Below are 7,944 nucleotides of genomic sequence, written 5' to 3'. Positions count from 1 at the left end.
AGATAACCTCAGAGGGTCAATGGGAAAGAATGGGAGGAGTTAGTGCTAGGATTAGGACAGGTTGGCAATTCAAAGAATTCTGACCAAAAAGAGTTATTAAAAGATGCTTATACAATCTCAAGAGTAAGTAGAAAAATCAAATTAAGACAATGATGGTGTTCATTTTACAGTCAAGTGAAGGAAAAATTTTAGTCTGTTTGTGTAAGGGGTCAATTGAAAGTTCTACTCTATGGCCGGCGCCGCGGCTCACTAGGCTAATCCTCCGCCTTGTGGCGCCAGCACACTGCGTTCTAGTCCCGGTCGGGGCGCCGGATTCTGTCCCAGTTGCCCCTCTTCCAGGCCAAGCTCTCTGCTGTGGCCAGGGAGTGCAGTGGAGGATGGCCCAAGTGCTTGGGCCCTGCACCCCATGGGAGACCAGGAGAAGCACCTGGTTCCTGCCATCGGATCAGCACGGTGCGGCGGCCATTGGAGGGTGAACCAACGGCAAAAAAAAGGAAGACCTTTCTCTCTGTCTCTCTCTCTCACTGTCCACTCTGCCTGTAAAAAAAAAAAAAAAAAAAAAAAAAAAAGAAAGAAAGTAAGTTCCACTCTAGAGGACAATTTGACATAAGTTAAGAGAACTTCTGCCTTTCCGTCTGCTGGCAGCCATCAGGTAAGCCAGGATGGGCGCTTACAAGTACATCCAGGAGCTATGGAGAAAGAAGCAGTCGGACGTAATGCGCTTTCTCCTGCACGTCCGCTGCTGGCAGTACCGCCAGCTCTCGGCCCTGCACAGGGCGCCGCGCCCCACGCGGCCCAACAAGGCGCACAGGCTGGGCTACAAGGCCAAACAAGGTTATGTCATCTATAGGATTCGTGTGCACCAAGGTGGCCGCAAGCACCCGGTTCCCAAGGGTGTGACCTACGGCAAGCCTGTCCATCATGGTGTTAACCAGCTCAAGTTTGCACGAAGCCTTCAGTCTGTTGCCGAGGAATGAGCTGGGTGCCACTGTGGAGCTGAGAGTCCTGGATTCTTACTGGGTTGGTGAAGATTCCACATACAAATTCTTTGAGGTTATCCTTATTGATCCATTCCATAAAGCCATCAGAAGAAATCCTGACACCCAGTGGATCACCAAGCCAGTCCACAAGCACAGGGAAATGCGTGGGCTGACATCTGCAGGCTGCAAGAGTCGTGGCCTTGGAAAGGGTCACAAGTTCCACCACACTATTGGTGGTTCTCGCCGTGCAGCCTGGAGAAGGCGCAATACCCTCCAGCTGCACCGTTACCGCTAACTCAAGTAATGTTTGTAAAATTCATGCCTAATAAACCATTTAGGACAGTCAACGTCTGCTTAAAGGTGTTATTTGTCTTTAGCTTTAAACTCTTTAAAAGAGGAAAAAAAAAAAAAAAAAAAAAAAGAGAGAGAGAGAACTACTGATGCTCATGTGCCCAGAGATTACTTCTAGGTACGAGAGAAATTCAAGGCACCCACAGAGACATACTATTATAGTCACTGTAGCATTATTGGTGATAGGAAAAAAGAATAATCAAAATATAAATCAATAAAGGAACGAATAGATTGTATAATTGCAATTGCAGTTACAGTTTATCTATCAGCATGGTTAAAAAACTTAATTGAAAAAACAAGGTCCAGCACTGTGGCCAGCAGGTTAAGCTGCCACTTACAATGCCATATCAGAGCTACCAGTTCCAGTCCTGGCTGCTCTGCTTCCAATCCAGTGCCCTACTAATGTGCCTGGAAAAGTAGTGGAAGATGGCAAGTACTTGTGCCCCTGCTACCCATGTGGGAGGCCTGGATGGAGTTCTGGGCTCCTTGCTTTCACCTGGCCCAGACTAACTATTGTGGCCATTTGGGGAGTGAACCAGTAGATGAAAGACCTCTTTCTCTGTCTCTTCCTATCACCCTTTCAAATAAATAAAATAAAGCTTTTTTAAAAAATGTGGAGGCCAGCGCCGCGGCTCACTAGGCTAATCCTCTGCCTTGCGGCGCCGGCACACCGGGTTCTAGTCCCGGTCGGGGCGCTGGATTCTTTCCTGGTTGCCCCTCTTCCAGGCCAGCTCTCTGCTGTGGCCAGGGAGTGCAGTGGAGGATGGCCCAAGTGCTTGGGCCCTGCACCCCATGGGAGACCAGGAGAAGCACCTGGCTCCTGCCATCGGATCAGCGCGGTGTGCTGGTTGCGGTGTGCTGGTTGCAGCGCGCAGGCCGCGGCGGCCATTGGAGGGTGAACCAACGGCAAAGGAAGACCTTTCTCTCGGTCTCTCTCTCTCTCACTGTCCACTCTGCCTGTCAAAAAAAAAAAAAAAAAAAAAAAAAAAAAGTGGAAGGGCTGGCGCTGTGGCGTGGCGGGTGAGGCCGCTGCCTGCAGTGCGAGCAGCCCATATGGGCACCGGTTCATGTCCTGGCTGCTCCACTTCTGATCCAGCTCTCTGCTATGGCCTGGGAAAGCAGCAGAAGATGGTCTAAGTGCTTGGGCCCCTGCACCCACGTGGGAGACCCAGAGGAAGCTCCTGGCAGCTCCAGCTGGCCAGCGGATGGAAGACCTCTCTCTTTCTCTCTCTGCCTCTCAAATAAAACAACAATAACAACAACAAAAACCTTCAGGCTCGTCTGAAACCCTATCCCTATTGATGCAGACTTTCCCTGGCTCCAGTTCTGTCTTCACTTTGTTGATCACAAGTCAACTCCTTACTAAACATTAACTCACTGAAGGGAACGGTACAAAGGTCAGGATGGCCCTCTGAGACTCCAGTTATCATCTACAGCTAACATCCCAAGGCTAGCCTCCGTTTTGAGAGTCTTCAAAGAAACTCCAAGTCCTGATCAGACAAATTAATAACCAATCTACCTGCAGACCCCAGAGGGGCAGGAGCCCATTTTGCTATTGTTAGGTAGGAAGTCAGAAATTGAGCCTATGTGTGTGTGAGACAGGCCTGAAGACCAGCACCTACCACGGAAGCTCCAGGGGCCCAGCTTCTTCCACTTCAAAGTCCTGCTCAGACTCTGATACCCTCCCAGGTGGTCCCAGCCCTTCCCCCAAGGAAAGCTCCAAGGAGACTCTTCTCTCCACAGGACCAAATGGGTTACCTGACCTGATAATAATAAAACCTTCACAGAGCCCTAAGGGAAGCCCCTCTGCTCTGCCCAGCACCAGCAAATCTGGGGAGGAATTTGCTAATTTTCACCCAACAAACCCTTCCACCAGGACTCTCCATCCTTTGTCCTGGAGGAGAGGGGGAGGTGGGTAAACAACAGACTCCCTTATAAACCTAGGGAGTCCAAATGGACTGGCGACTGGGCGCTCTCTCTGTCTCTGTCCCTTCCCTTCTAACAGCTCATGCCGGAATTCTTTCTTGCTCATGCCTGAATTTTTTCTTGCGTGTGTAAAGACAAGAAGAGACCCACAATGGAGCTGATTCCACGCTGCTCAATCGGACTCCCCACCCCTCATTCCTTGGGGATACTGAGAATTAAGCCATAACTGCCTCACTCTTGGCTCCACACATTGCAAAGTAAACTCTCTCTCTCTCTCTCTCTCTTTTTTTTTTTTTTTGACAGGCAGAGTGGACAGTGAGAGAGAGAGACAGAGAGAAAGGTCTTCCTTTACCGTTGGTTCACCCTCCAATGGCCGCAGCGGCCGGCGCACTGCGGCCGGTGCACTACGCTGATCCGATGGCAGGAGCCGGGTACTTATCCTGGTCTCCCATGGGGTGCAGGGCCCAAGCACCTGGGCCATCCTCCACTGCACTCCTTGCTTCTACCACTCCAGTGTCAGTGATTGGCTAGCTGCACGGGGTGGGGGTGGGGGATGCAGACACATGTGTTTTTCTCTCTCTCTCTTTTTTTTTTTTTTTTTTTTTTGCTTCGACAACGTTTCTTTCTCTCAGGGCCATGGAAGGACCAGGGTGGTGGCTAGTAGTTGCCCATCCGCAAAACCCAAATGCCTCCAAAGCAGCCCAGAGCTCGCCCACGATGATGCTTGCCGTAGTCCCCCTTCCCTTCCGCCCCTGCCCGCCCCCGTTTCAGCCCCGCCGGTCCCCCCCGCCAGGTCCTCGCTTGAACCCGCTCCAGGGCTTTTGCTGCGCAAGCCAACCCCCGGTGGAACACCGACACGACCACCGAGGCTCGACACGACCACCGAGGCTCACCGCCCACTCTGGTAAGACCTGCCCTGAGGAGACCTCACCCCACCCCCGGGCTCCCTCCACTTCCGTGCGCTCTAACACGTTGGAGGTTTACGCAACCCTGTGGTCTTTGCGCTGGGGCTGCCAGCGTCCAGCCTCTGGGGAGGGAAGGTGGCAGGTCACCTGCTCTGGCTGAAGGCCGGGGTCTCCCGAGCAGTGATTAGGGGATTCGCAGGTGTCCTAAATTTAGTCACAGCTGGAAGACAGGAGCTGCACTTATTTTAATCCGACAGCTTTGGGCTAGACCACCACCACCACTGAAACAGCTTCACATTGCTTTCCTGTGTTGACGATGTCATCAAGATGACGTCACATTCTGCGTGCAAACCCGATCAAACAGCACCAAGTGCTTCTCCTTATGGGCGATTGTCCAATCCCAGGTGGTTGCTTTTGCGCTGTCCCACCCCTCTTATCTAAAGCCTTTTATGCTTTCTTCACACATTTTCATTATAAAATACCCTGGCTTCTTAGATCCGGTGGACATTTTTTCCAACTGCTGCCTGGCCATGCTGCAGGAGGCATAAGGAATTTGTCTCAGAACTGGACCTTTTAGTTGTTGCTAACATCTGTAACATCCAATAAACCCTCTTATTTCAGGGGTCTCAGTCTCCAAAAATGAAAAAAAAAATTTTTTTATTTGAGAGGCAGAGTTACGGAGAGAGATCTTCCACCTGCTGGTTCACTCCCAAATGGCCACAAAGACCAGGGCTGGGACATGCCAACGCCAGGAGCTTCCTTCGGGTCTCCCGCGTGGATGGCAGGGGTCCCAGTACTTGGGCTGTTTCCTCAGGCACGTTAACAGGGATCTGGATCAGAAGTGGAGCAGCCAGGACTTGAATGCCCATATGGGATGCCAGCACTGCAGGGCACAGCTTTACCCTGTTGTGCCACAGCACTGGCCCTGGTCTCTTAAAATTTTTATTTAACAGGAGTCTAAAGTAGTAGTCTTTTTCCATATTTATTTATTTCATCTCCTTGGAAAGTAGAGCAGTGTGCATGATCTTGCGTGCGCGCGACACACACACACACTCCCCAAATACCTTCATCATGCAGTTCCAAGCCAAGCCAAAGCCAGAAGCCTGTAACTCCACCTGGGTTTCCCACTGGCTAGCAGCGGCCAAGCAGTTGAACCATCATCTGCTGCCTTCCAGGACACACAATAGCTGGAAGCTGGATGAGAAGTGGAGAAGCCAGGACTCCCACCCACACCCTGGTAAAGGATGCAGGTGTCCCAAGGGCACCGTAACCCAGGGTGTCTTAGCCTGCTGCACCCCAATGCCTGCTCCAGGAACCACAGCATGTAATAGTCTGATATTTGTCTTACTATGGGATTTAAAAAAATCATATTTTGAGTGAACTACACTTGGCATTTGGGTCCAGAGAATACTACCTAATTTGTTATTGAGTTCTAATGATGAGAAATTTCAGATAAATGAAAACAGAAAATATATGCATTGTTAAGCTGTTAGGAATGGCCAGCAGGTTTGTGTGTAAAGCATTCCATGGGCTCAGAAAAGCCACAAACACCTGAGAACTCTCTGATCATCTGAGCCAAGGAAGCCCCTCCCCCATAGAGCCTGATTGCTTCCACCCTCTGAGGCTGCACTGTGCTCCTAGGGGCCAGGGCTGTGGCACTTAGCATTTGTGTCTTGTTTTCCTCTGCTTTCTGAGAGCTTCTTGTCCCTCGACTGCCCAAAGATAGGACTGTCAGTTCTACATCAGCATCCACCACCCCCACCCTTCTTTTAATAGACCTTGTATTTCAGGACAGGTTCCAGGGATTAGTGGCTAGATTTTTAGTAACAGTGTCAGTTACTGCAATGGGAAATTAGAATTCTTCACTCATTTTCCATACCTGAGTTACTTCTCAGATTCAGAATTGACCAACTAGAGGGGAGGTTGGGTTTTTTGGAGAAAAATCTTTCAATTCTACCACAAGTGAATGGAATAACTATTTGCCCAAAGAGACCTGTGGCTGTTATTGGAGTAGGAAAGGGAATGCCCAGAGCTTTTGAGGCTACTGGATACAGAGTCTAAGGTGACACGGACCTGAAACTACACCACTGCCTTCCAGATAGAGGTCAGCTGATAAATGGAGTCTTGGCCCAAATCATCTCAGTAGGCCAAGTGGGTACAGAGACCCACCCTTGGGTCACGTCCCTGAGAGAATAATTGGGATAGGTGTTTTGTGGGGGATAGGTGATTAGCACATTGGATACCTAACCTACAGCAAGAGTCATGGCAGGCAAGGCTAAGTGGAAATACCTAAACTTTCCCCAACCAAGGGGGTAACTTGGAAACAATACTACCTCATACATGGGACTCAAGTGATTATTGCTGCACTCAAAGACATGAGACCAAGTTCTGTATGGCTCCTGCAAATAAACAAGAACAGATGTGCTGTGGTTGGCTGATGATGGTTGCCATAAAGCTAATCAGATCAACGTGGCCTCTGGGTCTTGGTGTGCTGGTATTGATCTGTGGGGTGTGTGTGTATATATATATTTATAAATATGTAAACTTATATGTATATTTATTTGAAAGGCAGAGAGCAGGGGGGAGGGGAGGGCTTTTTTCCATCTGCTGGTTCACTCCCCAGATAACAGCAACGGCCTCAGTTCAGCCAAGCGTTATACAAAAGCTAGGAATTCTACCTGGGTCTTCCACATCGGTGGCAGAGGCCTAAGCACTTGGGCCATCATCTGCTGTTTTCCCAGGCATGTTAGCAGGGAGCTAACATCTATCCAATTCACTTAATAGGTGGAGGGCTGCCATTTTCAAGTGTGGCCCAGAGCCATATGGCTCAAGCACCATATGACCCGGCAGATAGAAATGGTGTCAGAGGTAACTGTGGCAGATAGAACTGTTGTGTATAGGTATGGAAAGTCCCAATAGTAGCTTGCCTAAAGAATTCAAGAGCAAATCCCAGTCTTCTACAGCAAAGAACTGTGCAGTTTGAAAAGCAGATCCTGGTTGGCGCCGTGGCTCACTAGGCTAATCCTCTGCCTTGTGGTGCCGGCACACCAGGTTCTAGTCCCGGTCAGGGCGCCGGATTCTGTCCTGGTTGCCCCTCTTCCAGGCCAGCTCTCTGCTGTGGCCCCGGGAGTGCAGTGGAGGATGGCCCAAGTACTTGGGCCCTGCACCCCATGGGAGACCAGGATAAGTACCTGGCTCCTGCCTTCAGATCAGCGCGGTGCGCCGGCCGCAGCGCACCGGCCACGGTGGCCATTGGAGGGTGAACCAACGGCAAAGGAAGACCTTTCTCTCTGTCTCTCTCTCTCACTGTCCACTCTGTCAAAAAAAAAAAAAAAAAAAAAAAAAAAAAAAAGCAAAGCAGATCCTGGCACTATGAAATATCAAGTGGCTGTAACTTCAGCTGTCAATCCTAAACTGAGTGTTATTAGATCCAAGTGCTTAGACTGGGTGGACACAGCAACAACCCACTACACAAAGGAGACATTACAGTCAGGATCCAAAACAGGTAGGTTCAGACGTCATAAGGTATGTAAGCTGGAAGCCTACACCCCATCCCCCCATATACACGTTTGCTACCCTGGTGTCTTGGCCTCTACCCACACTTGTGGATTCATGGGACTTCCCTTGGCCAGTGAATGGGAGAACCATCTAGGTCTGTTTCAGACGGATGTGTTGGCCTGCCCTGAAAGGCACTGTTTCCCCATCGCCTTACTCAAGAGTGGCGACAAAGGTTGGTGTGAAAAATCCAGTGGCAGAGCTTCATGTAGTACATTTGACACCAG

At 50.0% G+C, this 7,944-nt stretch overlaps 1 pseudogene; it reads left to right on the top strand.

The window, feature by feature from the left end:
- Positions 1–647: 647 nt before the first annotated feature.
- On the top strand, positions 648–1,350 carry LOC100344617 (large ribosomal subunit protein eL15-like; annotated as a pseudogene).
- The last annotated feature ends 6,594 nt before the right edge of the window (positions 1,351–7,944 follow it).

The sequence above is a fragment of the Oryctolagus cuniculus genome, chromosome 19, assembly GCF_964237555.1.
Source record: "Oryctolagus cuniculus chromosome 19, mOryCun1.1, whole genome shotgun sequence".
Taxonomy (NCBI): Eukaryota; Metazoa; Chordata; class Mammalia; order Lagomorpha; family Leporidae; genus Oryctolagus; species Oryctolagus cuniculus.
This window is presented reverse-complemented; position numbering and strand designations above follow the sequence as displayed.